We start from the raw sequence: 24,854 nt of genomic DNA on the forward strand, positions 1-24,854 counted from the left end.
GTAGGTGTCTTGGTCATATTTTTACAACATGTAAAGCATCTGACACTTCCTTCACTGACAGCCTAACTCATTTATTTAATGGACTGTGACTGATTCAAAACATACTTGCTGCCAATTATTCAGACTTGCAGCATTGGATATAAGGCTTGTTCCAATGGCAGTTGCTAAAGGTCATGTTACGCCACTTAGCTAATTCTATTTCACAACACACATCAAAAAATAAAGACTTACCTTCTTGGGCCAAGGATTCTTTTCACCGCTCATAAGTTGAAGTCAACCAAAGCAGATCTCCTTGCATCTTCCCTGCTGAAATATGTCTCTGCAGGTGATCTCCCTTTGAACTCCAATGCACCTGCTTCAAGGAACTCCTCCATGTCTACTGACAGTGTCTCCAGGTTTAAGCCTGAAGTTAAGATGTGTTTGTTGTCATTGCCACTTATCTGATTTTAACTAATTAACTCTGCAGGAGAGATAAGTTTTTTAAGTTTAATGTTATTGTGAAGCACCTTGAGATGCCACAGCATGACAAGATGACATAAAAGTTGCTGTGGGTACGCCTCCACTGTCTCTCACAGTTAGGCACCCTGGTGGTTTAGACAAATGCATTGGTTGTTCAAATGGAAACTTGATATAAAAGTCATGGGGAGAAGAAAGACTGAATTCTAATTTGATGTTTCCAGTCTGTTAGAAACATAAAGAAATGAGGGAATCATTTATAATTCCTATGGATTCTTGCAATAGAATAGAAACTACTGAAATGTGGAATAAATTCCTGGAACCAGTGTTTAATGTTACTATTATTTCTATGCCATCAAATCCATTTAAAACAAAACAAAACAAAACCATGGTATACTATTTTTAGCTAACATTCATTTAAGATTTACATTTTAGAAACTACTTTCACATAAATTATTTTTAAATCTCCCATAACTATGTTGTAAGAGTTATTATTACTCTATCATACAAACAAAATAAAGCTAGGTTCTTAAAACTGAAGAAAATTATCCAAGTGTATGGAAATTGGATACAAAGCAGTACTGGGACTCAAACTCAGGTATCCCTTAAAACCATGTGGACTGAATGCATTATTTTAAAAGTTAATGTTGCATAATTCTTATAACAAGTGAATGGCCTTTGAAACAAATTCTATGTCTATAAAAATTGCTCTAATGTATGTCTTGGTTGAAATAGTTATTTGGGGCAACTTAAAACAGAAATTAAATCACAGCAAATGTTTTTATACATTTCTTTTGTTTGTAAAAGAAAGTATAATGTATATCTAAGTACTCAAAGAATGTATTCAATGTTATAGTGAATGCAAACTTGTGCATTATGGTATATTCAGAAAAGACATAAGATTTCGTATATGGTTATACATTTATGAGTTCTATTAAAATAGCGTGTCCTACTGGATTATGGTTGTGTTTGGGGAAAATATATTACAAATGAATATGTAACCCATTGCTTCCTGTGTCTAAATGAAATGAGACACGGCCAGTGTATTCACCCTTCCTCTATTTAGAAATGGGAATATTTTCTTCAAAAGTTTGAATGTCTCAAGGGATAGTTGTGTGTGAAGTACTTGATGATGGGGCATTGTAAACCATTCATCTGTCAAATCATTTATTTGTTTATTCATTCACTTAACATATTTAATCCCTGTTAAGTATGCCTACTATATTAAGTGCTTTGTGATAGGCTTTTGAGTACAGAAAAATCTCTGCCCTAATGGAATTTAGAGTGTGGGCTGGTAAATATTTAACTTTTAATCAAATGAATATCTCTATAAATCTTCACTTACAAAGATATAGATTAAAAGAAACAAATAAACAACAAGTAGGCAAAAAGTTCTGGAAAGGGATAAACAAACAAAAAAGTGGCTTGATAGAGAATAATGGTAGGGGATTGCTTGGTTGCCAACAGATACCCTTGCCTAGAAGATAGTTAATTTGAGTTTTGAAGGATGAGAAGAGCAAGCCAGATGAAGGAAAAGAGGGAAGGGCAGAGAAATGGCATCTGCAAAAGTCCTAAGCATGAAAGAACTTGGCATGTTTGAGAATAAGAAAGAAAAATAGTAAGGCTGGAGTATAGTGTGTAAAGGAGAGAGTGGCACCAGCTCTGTGGAGGCAAGCAGGGAATCAGATCATGTATGAAATTGTAGACCATGGGATATTTTGGGGTTTAACCATATGTTTAATGAAAAGAGGGTATCACAACATTGTGTGCATAATTAACAGCACTAAATTATATGTCTGAAAGTCATTAAAAGGAGAAACTTTAGGTTGTATATATGTTATTTGAATAAAAATTAGAAGAAAAACATAGGACTGTACGACACAAATAGTGACCCCTAATGTAAACCATAGACTATAGTTAATAGTACAATTATAATGTATTTCTTCTTCAGTTGTAACAAATGTACCATACGAATGCAATGTGTTAATAATGGGAGAGTGGGGTAGATAGAAACTCTATTATTGGCATGATTTTTCTGTAAAACCACAACTTCTCTAATAAAAAAAATAATAATTGGCCAAAAAAAAAAGGACAAAAAAGCCACTGAAGGGAAATTAAGGAGTACTTTACAAACACACCAACCAATATAGAAACAAATAAATAAATAAGAATAAATCAACCAACCAATCAACTTCTGACTATTGATAAATAGAGAATGGATTATGTGTTGCAAAGACATGAGTGGGCCAGTCAAGAAATGAAGTATGGAAACCAATTAAGAGATTTTTGAAATAGTGCAGATGAGAAATGATGGGTCTTGAATCAAGACAGTGGAAGTTTAGATGGACAGAAGTGAACAGATTTTACAACTGGTCATTATCTTCAAGAAATTCAAAATCTGAAATAAGAGAGCAATAACCTTTCCCTAATCCATGTGATTTACATTTGTAAAGATGTAAGGGGGCAATCAGATACAAGGAAGAATTAAGCAATTTTAGGAAAAATTTGTAATTACAGGTTGAGTTAAGGCATAATGTAAAAGGACTTAACAGGGTGTGAGGTACTCAATTTATAAGATAATAAGCACATTTATAAGATAATACGCAGATGAATGGAAAAATATAAAAAACATTTTGAGAAAATTCAGTGGATGAGGGAAGAGATCTAATGAAAATACTTTCTTAATTTGTGGATTGAATTGTTAGTGAAGAAGCAGAATTGTATTTTTGATACTGAAGAAGAAAAAGAATCTTGAGGACCCAAAACCCTGGGACAGAACGGACAATGAAGATAAAGTGTAGACAATGGCTAAGTTAGAACAAATGTGAAAAGTAACAGACTATAGGGCTAACTAAAAGAAGGTTCTAGTTGGAATTTGAGCTAGCTAGAGTACAGTTTAAGAATGGAGGAGATGAGTGTACATGCCAAAATAGAAATTTTAAACATGGTATGTAAGTTAGTAGTGACTATAACTAGACTGTCTAGGATAACATTTTGAGGATAGCTATTCAAGAGAATAATGGATCACCAGATTGGGGGAAATCAAGACTTAAATTTCATACTAAAACCAAAATCAGAATGGATTGTCTTTCCTTTTGTGAACTGGACAGTAGGAATGTCTTATTGCTCCCTAATTTGGTTGCTCTAGATTTAACCATTCATCCTCTTAGAGTCACTAAGGGTTTCACATGGATGTACATGTTAATCTGCTGCTCTTGGAATTGAAGCTTCATAATACAACCCCTTCTCCATTAATTTTCTGAATGATGTGAATTACTATAATATGAGCAGTTAAGATGTGCATATAAGCATGTGTATTAGGCTGTTGGATGTTTTTATTAAGACTGTACATTTTCAAAATACAAAATAAATAAGTTGTGCATAGGTAAACTAATGCCTTATGTGTATTTAAAATGTGCAGCTTGACTTAAATATAGATAGATGATAGATAGATAAAGCTGCCTTTAAAAGAGTTGTTTAAATATTATAATGCATGTATCTATATTCATGAATAATGCTTTCTAAAAGTCAATGATTGGTTTAATTTCTACCCTTCAAAATCTGAGAAAACTACCAGGACATCATCCTGTGGGAGGGGAAAAAAAAAAAAAAAATATATATATATATATATATATATATATATATATATATAGATAGATAGATAGATAGATAGATAAAGAGAGAGAGAGTCAATGATTAGACAATGATTGTTGGGAATTTTTCCAAATAATAATCTTAGGGATACTCATACAATAACAGCTACGCAATCACTTAATATCAATAAAGATCTGAAGAGGCCATTACTATCTAAGAGCTTTTCAGGGGTTGAAATGCCAAATAAGCAATTATGTCAACAAGTAGTCAATTTAATTTGACCATTCAAAAGATAGTAAATACAACCAGCTCATTTTGGTCATCTTCGTGATTAAATTAACCATGCACCACTTCAAAGTTATTTTCTATCATTTTCTGAAGGCCCGCAATATGCCCAGCAGAAGACAATTGTAAGACAAAGGATCTACCTTAATGATATTAAGAAATTTTAAGTGAAGGCCTAATGAATGACTAGACTGAAGCAAATTAAAAAGGAATTGTGGCTTGGCAGGTGAACTCACTGCGCTCTCCTCTACGTGTGGGACCTGACTCCCAAGGGTGGAAATCTCCCTGGTGATGCAGGATATGACTCCTGAGGATGAATCTGGACCTGACATCGTGGGATTGAGAACATCTTCTTGACCAAAAGGGGGATGCAAAATGAAACAAAATAAAGTTTCTTCATTTAGAGATTCTAAATAAATTCAAGAGGTCACTCTGGTGGGCACTCTTATGCATTATATAAATAACCCTTTTTAGGTTTTGATGTATTAGAATAAGTAGAAGTAAATACCTGAAACTGTCAAACTCCAACCCAGTAAGTAGCCTTGACTCTTGAAGGCAGTGGTATAACAATGTAGCTTACAAGGGGTGACAGTATGATTGTGAAAGCCTTGTGGATCACACTCCCTTTATCCAGTGTATGGATGGATGAGTAGAAAAATGGGTACAAAAACTAAATGAAAAATAGGGTGGGGGGGATGATTTAGGTGTTCTTTTTTAGTTTTATTTTTTATTCTTATTTTTACTTTTTCTGTTATAAGGAAAATGTTCACAAAATGGATTGGGGTGATGAATGCACTACTATATGATGGTACTGTGAACAGTTGATTGTACACCACAGATGATTGTATGATATGTGAATATATCTCATAAAACTGAATTTAAAAAAAAAAAGGAAAAAAAAAGGAGTTAGTGGGAGGTTTCTTAGCAAAGAACACAGAATACCCCATAAGGCCTCCAAAGCAAGATGGTAGTATATTTGAGAAATCAAAAAAAATTCAATTTGGACAAGCTATAGATTGCAGCATGAGGAATACATATTTCAGGAAGAGAAATGAAAGAAGAAAAAGGAGTTAGAGAATGCAGTCATTTCCTATTTCTGTGTAACAAATTACCACATTTAGTGGCTTGAAACAACACCTATTTATTATTTCACTGTTCCTGTGGGTTAGAAGTCTGGCACAGCTTAACTGGGTCATCTTCTCAGACTCTTGCCAAGCTGAAATCAAGAAATTTGGCTATCATCAAAGGGTCTTCCAAACTCATTTAGGTTTTTGGCAGAATTCCAAACTGATGTCCTCTTTCAAGATCTTTCTGGTTGTTGGCAAAATTCAGTTCTTTGTGGCTGTAAGACTGAAGAACTGGTTTTCTTGGTTACCACAGGCTGGCTGTAGGCCTCAGTGTTTAGAGAATACCCTCAGGGCCTAGCCAGGACCTCTCAAACATGGCCGCTTACATCTTCAAAGCCAGAAGAAGTATGCTGTGATGGAGCTTTATATAATGTAGTCACAGGACTGACTGTCCCACCACCTTTGCCATATAATGTAATCTAAACAAGTACATATTCACAGGGCCTGTCTAAGGGAGGGGATAATATGGAGCATGTACTCAAGGGGAGGAGATTATACAGAGTATGTGCTCTTGGAAGCCATCTTGGAAATCTGCCTCCCACAGGTCATAGGAGATATTTAAATCATTTGAAATTCCTCCTGGATAAGAGTGATTAAAGATTTTCAGCCAAGAAGATGATATGATCATATTTATTAAAAAATATCCCTTTGGCTGCCATGCATAAAATTGGATGGAGTACAACAAGACAAAGTAGGGAAACCAGTTAAAAGGCTATGCTGGGGAAGTCATGGATATCCTCAGTGGCCATCTTCCAGCCATTGCCTATCCCCTCCTTTTCTTTGTGTGCAGGTGTTTTAATATGTTTCCATTTTGCACCCTAAGGAGATGTTAGGTCTAATGGAATAGCCTGATTGTACCTTGAACCCAAAACCTGCAGCAGGTAGCTCTGGCTTCTTATCAGAGCAGGAACTCTGCACAAATATTGCTTGATACATGCTTCTTGCTCAGTGGTAGGGCCCCCTCCCCCTGGTATAAATACTTTTGGGCTGTACAGGTATCCCTCCTCTTTGATGTGAAGTAGGTGGATGAACTGCCATCCACCATCCTGACTTGAGCAATTTGACTTCCCTGGGAGACCAGCCATCATGGGATCTCTTCCTGGCTCTTTGGATCCCCTTTGTGCTCTGTGAGTAATAAAGCAGTCATTTGCTGAAAGTCTTCGTTGTGTCCTGAGCCTGTGTTCCCGTAATGCACTGTGTAGCAACTCAATCTACAGGCTGCTGTAGTTGAGAGATGATGCTCAGAATAGGCTGATGGTATTTGAAATACAAAGTTATATGAATTTTGGAAATAATCATTTGTTAGCATAGACAAAATGGTAATTTATTGGATTGCAGAATAAATAAAGTGAAAAGATGAAACCAAGGGTGTCTGGGCAGGTTTCTGGCTTGGATATTGGAACATTGGAAGATAGGAGAGGAATAGAGGAAGGCATAATGAGTGCAAATTTTAAAAAAATAACATTTACTCTTTTCTCTTATAATCACAAGCTGTCTAAAGGAATTTGTCTGTTTAGGAGTCATTTACTTTTTTTCTTTCTAGTGCCCCAGAAAGAAAATGACTTTTCTAGTTTACGTGAACTCAAGTTACCATCAGGTATCATTTCTTTTCAGCCTGAGGATTAGGAATTTCCCTTAGTATTTCTTATAATCAGTTCTACTTGCAACAAGTTCTCTCAGTCTTTATATATGTGGTGATATCTTTATTTTGTCTGCATTTTGAAGGATAGATTAGATGGATACAGAATACTTGACAGGTTGTTGAGGTTTCTTTCTCACCACTTTGAATGTGCCTTTTGGCCTGTTTATTGTTGCTCCCTGTACATGCTGAATTGTTTTATTTCACCTGTCTTCAGGGTTTTCTCTTTGTCTTTGTTCTTAAACACTTTGGCTATGGTGTTTGAAGATGTGAATATCTTTATGTTTATCCTACTTTTAATCCATTGAACTTACTGGATGTGTAGAGTTATATTATTTCATCAAATTTGGGATGTTTTTGGCCATTATTGCTTCAAATATTTTCTTTTTCTTCTTTCTCTCTTTGCCTTCTGATACTCCCATTGTGTGCATGTTGGTATACTTTATGGTGTCTCATATGTCTCTATGGTATTGTTCATTTTTTAAAAAATTCTCTTTATTAGGTTCTATGATATGTTGATTTATCATCAAATTTACTGATTCATTATTCGGCTCACATTTTCTGTTGAATTTTTTTATTTTAGTTATTGTGCTTTTCAATACTAGAATTTTCATTTTTTAAAATAGTTTCTAACTCTTTATTGAACTTGTCTATTTAATGAGTCATTGTTTTCCTATTTCCTTTAATTTTTAAACATGGCTTCCTTTGGTTCTTTGAACATATTTACAATAGCTGCTTTGAGGTTTTTTTCTGCTAAGTCTAACCTCCTATGCCTCTTAAAGACAATCTCTATGACTCCTTTTCTTTCCAAATATTCTTCACACTTTCCTGTTTCTTTGTCTGCCTGATGTTTTTTGTTGAAAACTGGAAATGTTAGATAATATATTGTAGCGTATCTGGGTACTGATTTTTCTTCTAGTGTTTAGAGTTGATACTGTTTTGTTTTGTTTTGTTTGTTTGTTTGTTTAGTGACTTGCCTGAACTAATTCCATGGAGTCAGTCTCTCTGGCATTGTGCAGCTGCTGCTATCTCTGTTCAGTTTTTCTTTTTTGTTTTCTTTTTTTAAGTTTTGTTTTCTAGTTTGACTCCCTAGGTATCATCCCTATGTTGGCATAGCTTAGTGGTAGACCAATCACTGGTCGAAAGTTGTGCTCAAACACCTTGAGTTAGGAAGGCTTCCCCCTTTTGCTAATAGACCTGTGTGTAGTTGGGTAACACATTCAAAGTTCAGGCAGGTTATAATTGTGCCCCAACTTTTCACTCAAACCCCCTCACGTCTGGTTACTATCAATCAAACCCTCTCCTGTCACATTTAGCCAGGTGTACGAGGATACCAAGAACCTTCTCCAATCTCTACTGAACATGTGTACCTCACTGGGTATGTGAACATTATTCCAGACTGTCAGGCACATGTGGGAGCTTATAACAGCCCACTATGGTTATCTCATCTCCATATCTCCCTGTAAATTCCTAGCGAGTCTGCCAGGCTGACCCTTGCCCAAGACAGGATCACAACTTCAGGCTAATTGATTATCTTTCCTTGTTCTTTTACCATTGAGATCATTCCTGTTTACATATTACCCAGGGGTGAGAGTGAGAGGATTTCCTGCCCTCCATTCCAAATCAGGTAGCCCCTTCCAGCAGTGACACTGCTTGTTGTGCACTGGGGTAGAGATGGGAGCTGCCTAGGCTGAATGTCACAGACTTACAGTGTTCCTACCCGAGATTCAATATGTTTTCTTTAATAAACATTTTGCAATTTGTTGCATACTTTTAGTTGATTTTCAGAGTCCTAAAATGGTTGTTTTTGACAATTTTGCTGAGTTTTATTGTTTCTCTTTTGAAAAGAGAATTCATCAATCTCTGTACTTAGCCATCCTTGAAATTGATGAATACAGTTTTTTAAATGACTTTGAAGTGCTCTTTAATCCTCAAAATACAAATCCAGTTTGAGCTGGATATAGATAGCTATTATTCAGGGCTGGGCTAGAAGTAAAGTTTTAGTACTCTCTAAAGTAAGAAAAGTTGAGGCCATAACTGAGTAAGAACCATGAGGAACACCAACATTTATGGGGTGAATTGAGAAAAAGACACCTACAAAAGGAACTGAAGGGGAAGAGGCAGAATGTTAGAAGGAAATTCAGGAGGAGACACTGTCAAAGTAACCAAGAGAAGATAGATTGCTGCGATAGACAAATTAGCAGTATCAAATACTGAAGTTTCAACCAATGAAATAAAGTCAGAAATACATTAGAGTTATGGATGGGTTGAAGGAGTGAATAGTTTAATGAAGTGAGTTGAGGAAGTGTGAATAAAATTGTAGCAACTCATCATGAAATACAGCAATGAAAGAAAGGAGAGATTTAGACCTGGAAGGGTATGTAGGGTCAAAGGAGATTGTTGACTTATTTTTCAGAGTGCAGAGGAGGAAGCTCGCTGATCTTGATGAGAGGGAAAACCACAGGATTGAGATTAATGACACAAAAGAGAGATTTCAACTTCCCTTGTTTCTAGCTCAAAGCATCATTGACCTCTTTGTTCCTATTACTTTTTTTCAGTGAAATAAATGTCTGTATACCCAACAGAGTCACCAAACCACTAGTGCTTGTGATCCAATCCATTCCCATGCTTTAATAGCACTTGCTCCATAAACTGCCTCCCCATTTCCTGTATTATATATTTGTTTCTCCCATCTCCCACTGTGTTGTTTGGCTGATGATTCCATCACTTAAGGAAGAAGCAAAATTTCATTTCCTTTCCAAAATGTATTGAATAAATCTAAATTCCAGTGAAATCCATTCAATTGCCTCTCTGTTATTACAGCACCCTACTTTTCTGCTTTATGTTTTTCAACTCCACAGAGCTACTCTAAAACTGGTTAAACTGGATTATTTACCATCACTAAACAGCTAAAGACTTCTTTGTATTTATCCAGCTGCTTCACCTGGCCCAGATGTACTTTTGCTCCTATTTCTGCCATTTCTATTAATTACAATCTAACCATTTTCTCAAGGTCTACCTCAGATACCACCTTCCTTATAAAATCTTCAAGGATACGCTCTCTTTCTTTCCCCTGACAAAGCTAGAAGTCCTCCTCCCCTTTCCTGAAATTTTTCATCAAATTGGCTATCCAACATTCACTTTTGTTCTCTTTACTTCTTTTAGAGAAGAGGCAACAAAATAGTCAACTTGGTTTTCTTACAACAATCATGTCACAAAACATAGTATATCAAAGGCACTAATAACTCTTTGTTAATGAGTGAATATATACACAGTACAGAATAGAAATTAAATTGTAACAGTCTAATATTAGAATACTGCAATAAAAGTTTGAAGGGAGATATGAGTTAAAGTCGATATTATTAAATAAATAAATAATAGGATCCCTAGAAAATATATTTAGTCAACTTATGGTGTCCAAGACCCCAAAGAATCTGAATTGTGAGGGTGCCAATTTTTCACACCATATAATCTGCCAGGTGTCATATTTGCTTCCTCATCCAGGTGTAATCTCAATTAGTAACAAAATCAACAACCTAATCTCACACATTTCTCTATGATAACAGTGTAGCTTTGTTAACCTAGTAGTTTTCAGGTGTTATAATAAAATTCAACATTTAATTGTCTCATAGCTAAGAGAGCAGCCAAAAATGTTATAAGAAAACATTGAACATGGGTTTAATGAATGCCCAGCTCAATTTCTGAGGTGCGAGTCATACCTTATATGGAAAAGCATGCAACAGATATCTATATATGTTTACAGATAACTTAAAGAAGTTAGGAGTTTATGGCAATATTCCTTTATTGAGAAACAATTCAGGTATAAGTTGAATATACTACTTAGTTAAAAGGGAAGTTCTCTAAATGTGGTGTTAGAACATGAGTTCAAGGGACAAATCTGAGGGGGGAATAAAAAACACCTTTGAGAGATCAAACAACTATTTGATGTAGATACACCAGGCATAAAATTGCTTTTTATTAGGTAAAATATTATAATCTAAATTTTACAAATCCTTGCCAATGGTAATTTTTTGGTGACAGCTAAACCTAATTGTCTTTTTATTCTTTCTAATTTCCCATTTGAATGAAAAAATTTTGATTGCCTTTCTATCTACACATATATTAAAGCAGACATGGTTTTACCATTTTTTAAATCTAAATGTCCTATTTTTTTATTTGTGTCATAGAAAATAAATGAGACTCATAGGAATCTGATGAAAGAGCACTGGATTCATATTTGCCACCAAACAGATTCATATTCACCACCAAATGGATTCATATTCATCACCAACTATCTGTGTAATCTTGACTGAAATACTTAACATGACTTAGTTCTGGTTTCCCCATTTATAACAAAGATGGTAATCATACCAACCCACCTAGAAGGTTTTATTATAAAAATTAAGAAAAGTGTGATAAGGCACTTTTTAACTAAGCAATATATAGGCTATTATTTTTATTGTCATGGCCTCTTTACCAAAATACTACACTATGTTGTAAAATAATGAAAATCTCTTTCAGATCTTTAGAAAACAAATATGTATTGTATATATAATCTCCGTATCTGAAACCTCTGCCTCAAATATTAACTATTAATGAAACCATTATTCACCCAGTGTTCCTAATGAAAATTAGGAATAATTCAATAGCAATAATCAATGGTAGGATGCAGATTTTAGTTTCCCCATTAAGATGAACCCAGGAAACTTGGAGAAATGGCTGATAGTACAGCTGGGATAAGTGGTTCCTGAAAACAAGTGAACACTTAAAGACTAAAATGGTAGATCATAAAGACCCAGATGCCAATTGAAGGAGTTCCTATCAGACAAGTTTGTGTCAAAATAATAGCAAATATAATTTATTTTAAACCTTAAATTAATATAATTGAGGCCATAATATTATTACATGAGAGAGTTATGGAAATAGTGAGAGTGCTAAGCAATTGAGAAAAAGGAGGAGGAAGAGGAGAAGAAGAGGAAGAGGAAAGAAGAGAATTCATTTTCTATTATTGGAAGTGTTGTTATATCAGCTTCTTATTCTGAAAATTAGAAATCAAAGGAAAGGGAACATTGCCTCTGGCTTTATATTTTGTCTCAGTTGATGAAGGGAATGCAGTTCTTTACAAAAGAATACAATCCTTTGAAAGTGGACTACTGCCCTTTCAAGAGCAACTGTTGTGGAGCGAACAGCTACAACAGTGCGTCGTGCAAACACAGTCTCAGGGCACAACAGACACTTCCAGAAAATGATCCCTTTATTACTTGCACAGAGTAAAGAGTCCAAAAAGGGCCAATAACCTCTTTGTCACTTTTGCAGCAGAAAGAGTCCAAAAGAAGAAGTCCCATCATGGCAGGTCTTACAGGGTGGCCAAATCTGCTCCAGGTCAGGTTCATTAGATGGCAGCTCCATACGCCCCACTTCATGCTGGAGAAGAGAGGCCAATCTGTATGGAGTGTGGGTTTTATCTACCTCGAGGGAGGGGATCCTGCCACTGAGAATTCCTGTTCTGATAAACATCTGGAGCCGCTGGTTCCCAGTTTCCGAGTTTAAGGTCTGGCTGGGCCCTTATATCTCGCCCAGGTTGAGGAATGGCACACAGTAGAAAAGGAGATGGGGGTAGCCAAGGCCTGGAGGATGGCCCCTTTGTCTGTGTTTGTGACTTCCCCAGAGAAGGAGGTGGGTACAGGTGAGCTATGGGCAATGGTTGCTGTATTAGTTAGGGTTCTCTAGGGAAACAGAATCAATGAAAGGTATCTATGAATATAAGATTTATAAAAGTGACTCATGCAACTGTGGGTATGCACGAGCCCAAATTCTATAGGGCAGGCAGCAAACTGTCAACTCTAATGAAGATGTCCGATGAACTCCTTAGGAAATGAACGGGCAACTTCGACGAACTCCTCAGGAAACGCTTCACTGGGCAGCCGAAGAAGAAGTGAAGGTCCTCTATCTGTCTGACTTATAAGTCTTCAACTGATTGATTGGATTAAATCCAGCCAACTGCATTCTCTCATTGTGGAAGGCACACCCTTCGGTGAGTCATCAGTCACAGCTACAGCCAATTGACTGATAATTTAATAAACCAGCCTGTTGGTTTATTAACCAGCCACAAACATCCTCGCAGCAATTGTTAGGCTGGTGCTTGCTTGACCAGACAGCTGGGTATCATCACCTGGCCAAGTTGACACATGAACCTAACCATCATAGTTGCTTAACAGGTTTTGTGACTTCCTTAACAACTGTGGACTAGAAAAAGGGAGATACCTAGAGTTTTCAAGGATGTTTAGGAACCTGAACCCACAATGATAGCAGGAACCCCAAATGCAATCCTGGTCTTATAATTAGAGTGGGAGCTTATGGAAGTAAGATAAAGTTTTGGCCCATGTATTTCTCTGTGTGGGCCCAGTGGGTTAATGAACCCATCCTGGGTTTATTTCCTTTGTTTCTGAGCATATGGTAGAAATAGCTATTTTATTATCTGGCAGAACTCTAATACTGGATCTCACAACTGTGGTATAAGAATGGTTATAGTCGGCCAAACGGAGTCTTCTGAAACTGCATCCTTCATAGCCCCCACAGGGAGTAAAGGAATAGCAATACAGCATTCTCACAGGAATATCATATCACCATTCAACTTGCCTTGCTCAGCCCAAAACTGTAAGTTTAACCAAGTAACCCAAGCAACAGCTGCCATTTCTCTCATGATATAATTACTGAAGCAGATTGAGACAGCTTCTAACTCTTGGTATATGGCTAATGATTTGACCAAAATACTCTTCTTGATCCCCATAAGCAGGAAGGACATATCCCCAGCTCAAGTCTTGTCCCAAGGTTATGTGAACCTCAGTCATCGCATTATCCTTAGACACCTCAATCATTTTGACAATCAACCAAACAGCATACGCAGGTCCACGATATTGATATTAGGCCATTTGGATTTTGTAAGCAGGAAGTGGAAAGTATTCTAGCTGCCCTGGTAACACACCTCTTGAAATTTTTAAGAGTTCAGCAGTCTGAACATCCCTTCAAAGTAAAAAGCATATTGTTATACTTTTCATCTTCTACTACCAAAAAAAGAGTCAGTGTCATTTGGATTTTGAAAGTAGCATATATTGCACTTGGGAGTATGGCCCCAACACATTTATCAAGTGACTTGAAAAGGTGCTAATTTTCAGATAGCCCAGAGCAAGTGAGAACTTGTCAGCAGATTGAAACACAGGCCACCCCTGGATCATTAGCATATGGCTCCCCAGAGCTGATGGTGCTAAAGGTGTCCATGGTGAATAGCTGTTCTGCAGACTCTCTGGAAGTCCCAGTAGATGGTCTCAGTGGACAGCACTAGGATTCTGGTGAAAGGCTTTGTGTTTTGTGGCAAAGAACTATTTTTTTAGTGAAAAACAGCTTCAGGCATGCTACTAGACCATACCAGAGACCGAGTGCCTTGCACTGAAGACAGAAAGCTTCTGGCACTGAGGCAGAAGCTAACCATCTTGAGCTATTATAAATAAACCATGTTATAATGTCAGGTGAAGCCAACAGCAATCTGTCACATAATGGAAATTGCATAGTCAAGATCAGGCCCAGGAATGGTGACCTAAACTACCAGGTCATCTGCCTCTATAACACTGACCCCTCTTCTTCACCTGGCATCCCCTTGGGCTCACTGGAGATTGCCCATGACCAAGTGATGGAAGAAGAACTTGACACTGATCCACAAATGGATTGGTGCAATATGTCAGTGCTGGACCAAAATGGATTGTTGCAGCTTTTGACCCTTTTCAGCAGGAGCTTAGTGAGATGGTTTTATCCTTCATATGGAAGGAGAAGTGACCTGAGGTATGGATTGGCAAATGGCTTGATTAAAGGGCCTTAAAGGAAAATGGTTGTATTATGTAGAAACAGGGAAGTTTGGAGAAGAGTTACATAGATAGACTTAGGAGAGAGATCAAAAATATGTCATCATTGTTTCTCAATTTAATGGCCACACACTTTATTCATGGACTCAATAGCATGGCTCTCTGGGTCACTGGCTGATATAACTAATGCCCTCCTCAATGACCAATTTGCCAGCAACAAAAACAGATGCTGAAGGCTCAATATGGCACCATTTCTTAAAAAAACCGAACAGCCACCTGATGGCAAATTGATTACATTTTCACTTTCCACCCTGGACATGGTAGTGCCTTGTACTTACTGGAATTAATGCATATTCTATATATAAATTCGCCGCCTTCTGCTGGCACCACAAGTTGAGGATTTAGGCCTCATCTATTGGCATGGGATGCCACAGACCATTGCCTCAGACTAAAGGATCTATTTTATGGCAAAGGGTGTACAACAAACATTTCCTGAATATGGGATCCAGTGCTTTCACAATTTATTCTATCACTCAGAAGCAGACAGCCCTATAGAATAGATATTGGCCTGGTGAATGCTCAGGTAGGGTGCCAGCTTGGGAGCAACATTCTGCAGGTTTAGATTACCATCTTCCAATATGGAGTATGGGCACTAAACCAACATGTGATATATAGCTCTGTGCTCCCAGTAGCTAGAACACTATGTTCCAAGAACCAAAGGGTGGAAGTAAGATCGTACCCTCTTACCATCTCTTCTGGTGACCTATTGGCAGATTTTGTGCTCCTCATCTCCACATCCATAGTTCCTAAAGTTAGAAGTTCTGGTACTGGGAAGTGGTTGGAGTAGAGTGCATGATACAGGTTATCCTGAAATTGAAGTTGGTATTATTACCTGATCACTGTGGAATTCTCATGCCAGTAGAAAATTGAGGGAAAAGAATAATGAATTGGTGGCGATAATTTACCCTGACATCATAGATGCTAGGGTCACTTCTTTTGGAGGATTTTTGTAGAAATATGTATGAAACGTATGTCACTGAAAATTCATTGAATGGAAACTTGGTATTTCCATGCTCAGTAATTGCAGTAAATGAGCAGTTGCAGCAACCATTACCCAAAAAGGGCAAGGTAAATAAGAGCTCAGACATCTCAGGTACAAATGTTTGAGTCACTGGATCTGGTGTGCATCCAAAATTAGGTGAAATTCTGGCACTGGCAAGAAATATATTGAGTGGTAAATAGAAAAATGCAGTGGGGAATATCATCAGGATTTTGCAGTTTGCTGCAACTATGGGGAATGTAAACTGGCCTTAAGGCTTTCTAAGATTCAGATTTGTTACCCCTTTGAAGAAAACTTACTAATTTGCTTTGTAACTTCCTTCTCAGGAAATAAATTATAACAACTTGTTATCAAAAACAAGGTCCTATATTTTGATACGGAATCAGATCTATGGAATCACACAAGGTGCTCTAGGTGATGTAAAAGTCAGGGTATGAGTTAGAATTAGACTTGTATGACTCATCTTTTGCAGACCCTGCAGGTCATATTACCTTCACCTGACTTTTGTTTCAGCTCCATCAGTAAGTCCAGCTTTGCTTGGGTTTTCATTGACTTCATGCCAGTGCAACCTGCAGCCACCTGCTTCATGCTTCCGTTATGTACACTTGCCTCCTTCTACATGCCTCCTTATTGATAATGGTGGACTCCATTTGGGACTCCATTTGGATCTCAAAAATGTACAACCCAGAAGTGTGGGAGGGTTTACACCCTTTCAGGCAGTCCTTTGTCCGGTGAGAGATGGGAATGGGGCATAAATATTTCTTCCCTTTTCCTTTTGAAAGACTCTGAGAGATGATTCTATGACTCCTTAGATTATGGCTCCAGTATGATTGAGCATCAGTTGTCTTTAGCACACTCAACTTGAGAAAGCATCCTCCTGGGGCTTACTGCTTTTCTTGCTTCATGTCTCTCATCCTTATTACTGCTCCTGTGATTACACTGCTTCAAAATGCAGTGCCACTTAAGTCTTTATCTCAGGTTCTGCCTTCTAGGAAACCCATGCAAATAAACCAGATATAGAAGAAATTTGGGGGACGATTGGGAATGAGTGCAAATGTGTAGTAAATGTAACACAATATAAACAGGCTAAAGAAGATAGGTTTATTGGTGATTATTTGATTTTTTCCAACTTATTTGTATGTTTAAAATTTTCCATGTAAACTTTGAAATAACTGTCTTTAACCTATTTACATTTTTATTCATATTCTTGGTAAAGTGGGGGTAGAAAATAATTAATTAGTGGGTGACTAATAATGGTGAGTTTCTATTTCTGATAGGTAACCTTGGTAATGATATTTTATTATAATTGCAAACTAGCAACAATGATTGAAATCATTGCTAAGAAAATTTGGAAGATATAGTTAAAACAGGTAAAAAGAAATGGAAACTCTACTTTCTAGCGGATTCCCCGATGATTACCCATGTCTTCCAAATACTACTACAACATGTAGTGACAACATGGTCTTCCAAATACTACTACAAAGTGATTTCCCATCCTTCTCACAAGGCGGATTTGTATAGTCAATCATCTTCTTTTCCCTTTTTGTTACTGATAAATACCTCTCCTCTTCTGGTGTGTACAAATGCCTCTGCTCTTCTGGTGTTAACTTGCTTAGATTTCAAGCAATATTCATTGATTCCTATATTGCAAACTTTTTGTCATTTGTATAGGCTAATTTTAAAATAATGCCTTAGATGACATACACGTTCCTAATTGGTTAAAATAAGCAAAGTGATTAAATTATTTATTTTATTGCTCTACTTAAACATAGTTATGATCTAAAAAAAGAAAGCTGATTGACTACTTTTCAAACAGAGGTACCTCTGCTTTTATTGAATTGTTCTGGGCAACAATTTGGTATCAGAACTTTTGGGGCAAACCTTTACTTTTCAAGTGAGTCTCAGCGATAAGGTATGTTTTCTACAATAACAACTGTTTCATTGCGGAGTAATTAATGGTTCCTCTACAGTGTGCTTCCTTCTGGAATTTCAGGTGCTATCTTATGAAAATATTAGTCAAGACTAACATTCATATAAGTTTGTGAAATCTAAACATACATTGACATTGTTTGCTAAAGGACTTTCATTTATCCAAAATCTATTTGGGCAAATAATGCAATAGTAATAATCACAACATAAATTTACTGAATTTTCTATGGAACTACATAAATGTTATGGAATTAAAGGCTGAGTCATAGCCAATTGGAGAGGACCAGGAAAATGGGATATATAAGAATTAGGGTTAAAAGAAAACAGGAATATTTTTGATGTGGAGAAAGTAGGAGACATTTCAAGAGGCAAAAATAGCAAACAATGATTCAGCGCTTTCACTATTTAAATCGAGGATTTGTTTGAGGAATATTGGAGAGTAATCAGTTTGGGAATATTCATGTTATCACTCCCTTTCTACAATGTAAATACATGTAATTTTCTCTCTTATATGCATAAGATAATTGAAACATGTCATGCTTGGCTCAAATATTTCTTTACTTTAAAAAATACCTAAGAAAAGAATCCTTTATTTCAAGATTGTTGGTATATAAGAATTGCATTTGGAATTTGATGTGCAAAATGTTTCACATAGTCCAAGGTTGCTTTTTAGCACCATTGTATTTGTTTTTGGAAAGGATCCTGAAATCCAAGCTGAATTTTGGCATCTTGACTCAGTTACCTCTGTATTCCATAGGTTGAGCTTGGTGATACTCTCTTCATTTCCATAATTCAATGTGAAGTACTATAAATTTCAAAATATTGTATGTCAGTTATAATATCTACCTCTATGTCTATGCCCCCTAAATAAGCTTGGTCAAAGAGCACCTTATTTACCTCTGTATTGTTAGTATTGATTTAAACTGTTGAATTGTGTCTGCCTGGATTTCCCCTTGTCTTGATGTTTACCATGGTTTAATAGAATAGTTCATTCATTCATTTATTCAAAAAGATTTATTCAGGGACTGTTAATGTCAGAAATTAATTAAGAGAATAGCATGGTTTTGTTGCTTTTGACTCTATATATTCCTATATTATTTAAACATATTATAATAAGTATGAACTAGTTCTATATTATAAAAAAATAAAAATTTGGGATATGTGCCTAAGAAGATAAAATCAAAGCTAGAATTGCTTTGGGTGGATTTTTAACATTTAGATTTAAGATTTCTTATTCTTTAAAAGACATGAATTTCCATTGTTTATTGGCATTGGTTGGAAAACGATTATTAACAGAAGAATACAGACCTTAAAAGAGAAATATCCAATTTAAGTCAAGCTTTGGAGTCATAGACCTGAGTCCTATTGCTAACAGATTCCAAGACTTTGGCCAATGTGTTGGATGTGTTTGTTCTCAGCTTCCGAAATGACCCTGAAGCCCCACCTGCTCCCTTTGAATGACCCCTCATGCTAGGATGGGGGATTCCCAGGTCGAATAATTCCTTTTTTCCTATACAACTAAGATAAATAGATAGGGCTCTTTTATTCATTTTGCAGTTAATAAAACTAATCTCTCATTAGTCAGAAGACCCAAAGAAAAAAACCTTAACACTTGCTTCTTAATCATAACAGAAACTTGGAAAAGTTAATAAATTCTTGGCCCTTAATTTCACCATCTGTAACATCAGGTAATAATTCCTATTTCAAAATATTGTTGCAAGAATTAAACCAGTTAATGTAAAAATAAATTGCAAACAATTGTCATATAAGTATTAGGTACTATTATCCAGTAGACTATGTGGGTAGACCACCGTGATCCTCTTCAGCCGTTACAAGATATTTAAGTTGAAGTAGCTGTTTAATTGCTTTAGTTTTATTTCTATGCTAAAACTTGCAATAGCTTTTGTTGTTTTGATCGTTATTCTTTGCTATCAATAAAGGGCAGGCCCACATATATCCATAAGATTGTCTGCTTCCTAATGCATGCAGAATTCACCATCTTAATCTCATTAATTTGCTTTTAAAGAGGGTATCTTTCTTAGAGAATGAAGTAAACAGCAGTACATAGCATTTAACTAAAGTGATTTTTCTTTAATTGAAAGCTCAGATTTAGAATTATCCCATTACAGAATATGCAGTACTAAAGGACCTGATTGACAGGCAAAAACATGTATTATATTCAGAAAAAAATCTTCTTAAGGACTGTGTTTTTTTTTTTTTTTTCCTTCCATTCTGTTTTTGTGGTTGCCTAGAAACCAGTACTAGGATCATAATTTAAGGGAGTGCAATTTTATTTGTCTTTTCCCCCTAATGCAAAAAGACTGCCCTGAATATCACTTACAATTAACACCATCTCATTAGAAGTTTGTGATAATTCCCTTGGGGTGGCCACACAGACAGGCCCTCTGCTGGCTGTTGTTAAAACTAAAGACCCTGTTAGCTGGTCGCAGGAGGTAGCCAATTTCCTGTCCTCTTCTAAACCTGGAACTGACCGTGTCCTATCCTTGGGTCCCTAGTCTCACACGTTTTAAGCATTTTAGAATGGGGAGTTATACACTGTTTTTAGATTGTGTCTTTATGACTGCAACCTATGCGTTGAGCTGTTGCAAATGATTTTTTAAAATAGTTTCTTTAGTAACAGAGCAAAATAATGTGAGCCTTGTTAAGGTCAACACAGTGAAAGGTGTACGTCAGTTCATTTATTTTTTCCTGTATACCTGGCTTCTTATCAAAGAAGAACTAAGTTCACACTGCTCAGAAAACTTGGAAGTCCAAATGTGCCATTTGTGAAGAGCTAAACATAATAACATTGATAACAATTCTACAGAGGAAGCACTATCAGGATTCATGTGAAGCACACGTGACCAGTCATTTAGTTCTATTGTGTTCAAGTACTTTTTCTTCCCATTTCAGATGATACCAGAGATGAAATTTAACCAGGCTTTAGTTCTCTCCCCAAAGAAAGAGCAATTTGTTTTTGAAATGGGCTAGGGGAGCTGAAGGACAGGATGGCTCCAGCCCTGATTTTCTAGTTAGGAAGGTGTGTTTCAAATCAAATAGGACTTGATAAAGCCATTTGACAAAGAGAGATTAGCATTAAGTCGAAATGTAAACAGCTTATGGGGAAGAATAGGGCTGAATGTGGGGAGGGGGGCAGAAGGAAGCTGATTAGTCATGCAGATTTTATCTTGGTGGAAAAGAGACTGATAACTAGAGTCCTGGCAATCTTCACCTTTTGTTGACCATCTGTACTCTGAGTTCCTCAGCAAAGACCCAGCTCTTTTGAGGACAGTAGAGCAGAAGGGCATAGCTGCTCACAGGAGAGAGAAACCAAAAGCCACGCTAAACACCATCAATTAAAATGCATTAGTCCTGTAGGAGCTGCCCATTAGAGTGTTGAGTGTGCACAGATGCTGCTGTTACAAGCATGACACCACTAATTAGGTGTCACAAGTAGGAGGCTTTCACACGCTATTTAGCAAAAACATTGAGCCGTGTGTGCTTAAAATTTGCCATAACTTTATTTGTGGTGGGTTTCACCAGTATTGGTCAAAAGAAATATTGCCATGTTATAACTGCCAGGGCCGCTGCTTTCTAATTAGGTTTAAGACACTTAACAAAATAGATGAGATTACCAAATAGAAGGAAAAAAAGAGTACTATGCTATTGTAAGTGCATTCGTTATGATAAATGTCTATACTTAGTCAAGAAAAATTAAAGCCCAATTTATTCTTATACATTTTCATGTTCCCTGTCATTGCTGACTGATGGCTTGTCTTCTGAGTGCATCTGTAATGCTTTAGAATAAATAAAACAGGACTTGAATCTGCATCGCAATTGCTGCAGTATATTTTCACTTGCACTGTAACTTGTGTTAAAGGAGTCTTTCTCTCCCGTTTGTTTGAGAAACTGTCCCTCCCTCTCTCTTTCTTGGCGCCTCCCTCTCAATCTCTCTCTTTCTCTGTCTGGTATCTGTTCTTTTCAGAAAATCCAGAGGAAAAAATAATAAAATGAATGTGGTTGTTACAGAATTTGTGGAATGTGGACTGGATCACCGAGAATAGGATATTGCAAACAGGTGCCTTTGGAAGAGTGTTACTTCTCTTATTGAGAAGCACCACACAAACAAAGGAGCTTTTTCTTCCATCTGTCTTGATGTTCAGATAATGAAAGGAAAGAGTTTGTTCTCCCCATTTCCGGGCGACATGAATACAAAACCTGACAAACCCAAACACCAACTTATCACCACAAACCCCGAGAGGGAATGGGTGTGCAGCAAGTCGATTAATAGAAAAGACAGAGTAAACAAGCCATCTGGGCATCCCTGACGCGTCCCCCCTGCTCCACAACTTCTTTGTAGGAACCCTCCAGATTACCCTCATTAGAACAATCTGCACAAGCCCTTGTTTCTCCCAGGAAGAGCATCATACTAAGGAAACGGGAATCAGTGGTGAAAGCTTCAAGAGGACAATCAGACGGTCCCCAGGAAAGTGAGACAGCAAGGAAAACACCAGCTTGTAAAGCTTGACAAGCTGGAGTCAGACGCTGCTTCAGGACTCCTGTTGCTTGGTATCTGATCCTGAAATAAGAACATTGTTCTCAGGGGATGGCCACGGCCCTGCTTCTTCATTAAGGATGCATAAAGCTGCCCAGTGTGGAGGCCCAGAGTGATTTAGACAGTACATTTCATATAGAAATGAGAACCTGACTCTGGGGAAAGCTAAAAATAAAGCAAAACAAAACCTCAGAGCTGTGGATACGTGTATATATATATGCATGTGTGTGTTTATGTCTGTGTATTGGGCCTCATTAATGATATGTGTGTAATCAGTAAGCTAGCAGCCTTGCACAGAGCTGTTTAGCTGTTGGTCCAGGAAAAGCAAAAGAAGGTGGGATATAGAGTCAAGAAAAGCATAAGGTTGATTATTGTTATCTCTTGTATTCATAGAAAAGAATTTGTGTTTGCTAAATAGTATGATGTCTGTCTATTTTTTAATTCATTTTCAGAAATTAAAATATTAGGCTATATGACTTTTCTGATTATGTATATGTGTGTATGTATATATATAGATATTTATATAAAATCTTCAAAATCTGAAAACCTATCTAAATGTACTCCGTTAATTAGAGATCCTCCCCTTCCCCCCCAAAAAAATCACAAGTGATATTTCAGGGCTTCTTATTGCAATTTATGAATATGAGTACAGAACAAAAACTGAAGTGGCAAACTAATTGCTTTGAATACAAACATCATATTATTTCATTGGATTGGTATTTGCGTAAGATGATTAGTCCTCTCACCATTTGAAAGAAGCTATCAGTGCTAAAGAAACAATTAAAAGTAGTTCTGATCCTAAGAGGCCCAGGCTAGTAAAATTCACTCCCTCTTGGGAGGAAAGTGCTTGTCCGTATGAGGTAAATTATCTCTCCAAGGGAGCCAAATGATGATAATGATTTTCAGAGGCCAAGTAATAATACAGCCACAAGTAAAATTTTTCCATGGCAAGTATGAGTTTAGAGTATTTATAGATTCCCCCAAGCCTTTCACATTAGAAATACAGCAAATCTAAATGCATTTACCCAACATGTAGCTGGTTATTAGAGATCATAGCAATATTTATTATATGAGTTTGCTTGCTTCATAGGTGTGCATCATATAAAGTCTTGCTGACATCATTTAAAAGCTTTAAAATGAGCTACTCAAGATGACACACATACACACATAACACTAATAATTGAGTAATTACACATATGTCCCACATACTCATTCCCTTTCACAAGGATGCAAAGTATATCATAACCTAGACAGGAGTTTTGCCACTTGTCATAAAATATCCTTCCTTTGTTTTCTATCATGGAGCTAAGTACAGTGGATGCTGAAGTGATAATAGAAGGATATTTGTTGCCAGTGTTTTCTTCAAGTTCTTTCTTAGGGATTCTTATTATTGAATCAATCTCATTTGCAGGCCTTCTAAATAAATTTGCAGATCTCTCTTGGGTTGATGAGCAATTATGTCTATGGATTCTTAAAATAGTAGCATGCGGTGAGTATCCTCCACCAGCATATTTAGTTCTGGTGCAGTCCATGGAAAAGAAAACATAGCTAAGTCTTCAATAAGGCTTAGGAGACAGTCTTCCTTCAAAATTACTCTCTGATTGAAGTGCAAAGGTTCAAAGCCCAAACAGCTAAATATATATAAGAGAAAATAGTCCACATTCTCCAGTAATGAAAAATATATCAATTTATCACACACTGTATATTCTTCTAATTTGACTTCAATTTTTTATAAAAGCAGAAAGAAAATTGTAGATATATTTCAAGGCAACTTGAGAAACTATTGGAAACTCATCTCAGGCACTGGCCTTGTGTGTAAAACAGAATAGAATAAAGGGAGCTGAGTTTAAATAAATAGGAACCAGCGAAAGTTTCATTTCTGTTTTAAAATAGAGGTCATATAACATGATTATGAATTATTGTAGCATCTCTCTCTTTTTTTCTCTCCCAGTCTCTCTTTTTATTCTGGTTAATTAATTCCTTTTTCTCTATGTTTGTAGGTATTTTGTTTAAGAGCAGGAAAACTTGGAAAAGTTGTCTCCCCTACTGACCAAACATTTTAAATCAAATCACAGAACCTTCCATAAGTTCTAGCAAATTGAAAAAGATGCTGTGGAAAGCAAAAACAAAAACAAAAACAAAAACAAAACCCTTAAAGGTTCTTATCAGGAACTTTGGTAATACCCTCTTTCCTAGGTTTTTTTTTTTTCCTCCCGATTCACTATGCTATGTTTTTGTTAATTTGGAAAATATAAACTCATATCATCTTCATTTTATTTTTTCATTCTCACCATATACCTTTCTCTGTGTATCACTTCATCAAGATTATTATAACCTAATAAGCCCTATTAGT

The sequence above is a fragment of the Choloepus didactylus genome, chromosome 12 (assembly GCF_015220235.1).
Source record: "Choloepus didactylus isolate mChoDid1 chromosome 12, mChoDid1.pri, whole genome shotgun sequence".
Taxonomy (NCBI): domain Eukaryota; kingdom Metazoa; phylum Chordata; class Mammalia; order Pilosa; family Megalonychidae; genus Choloepus; species Choloepus didactylus.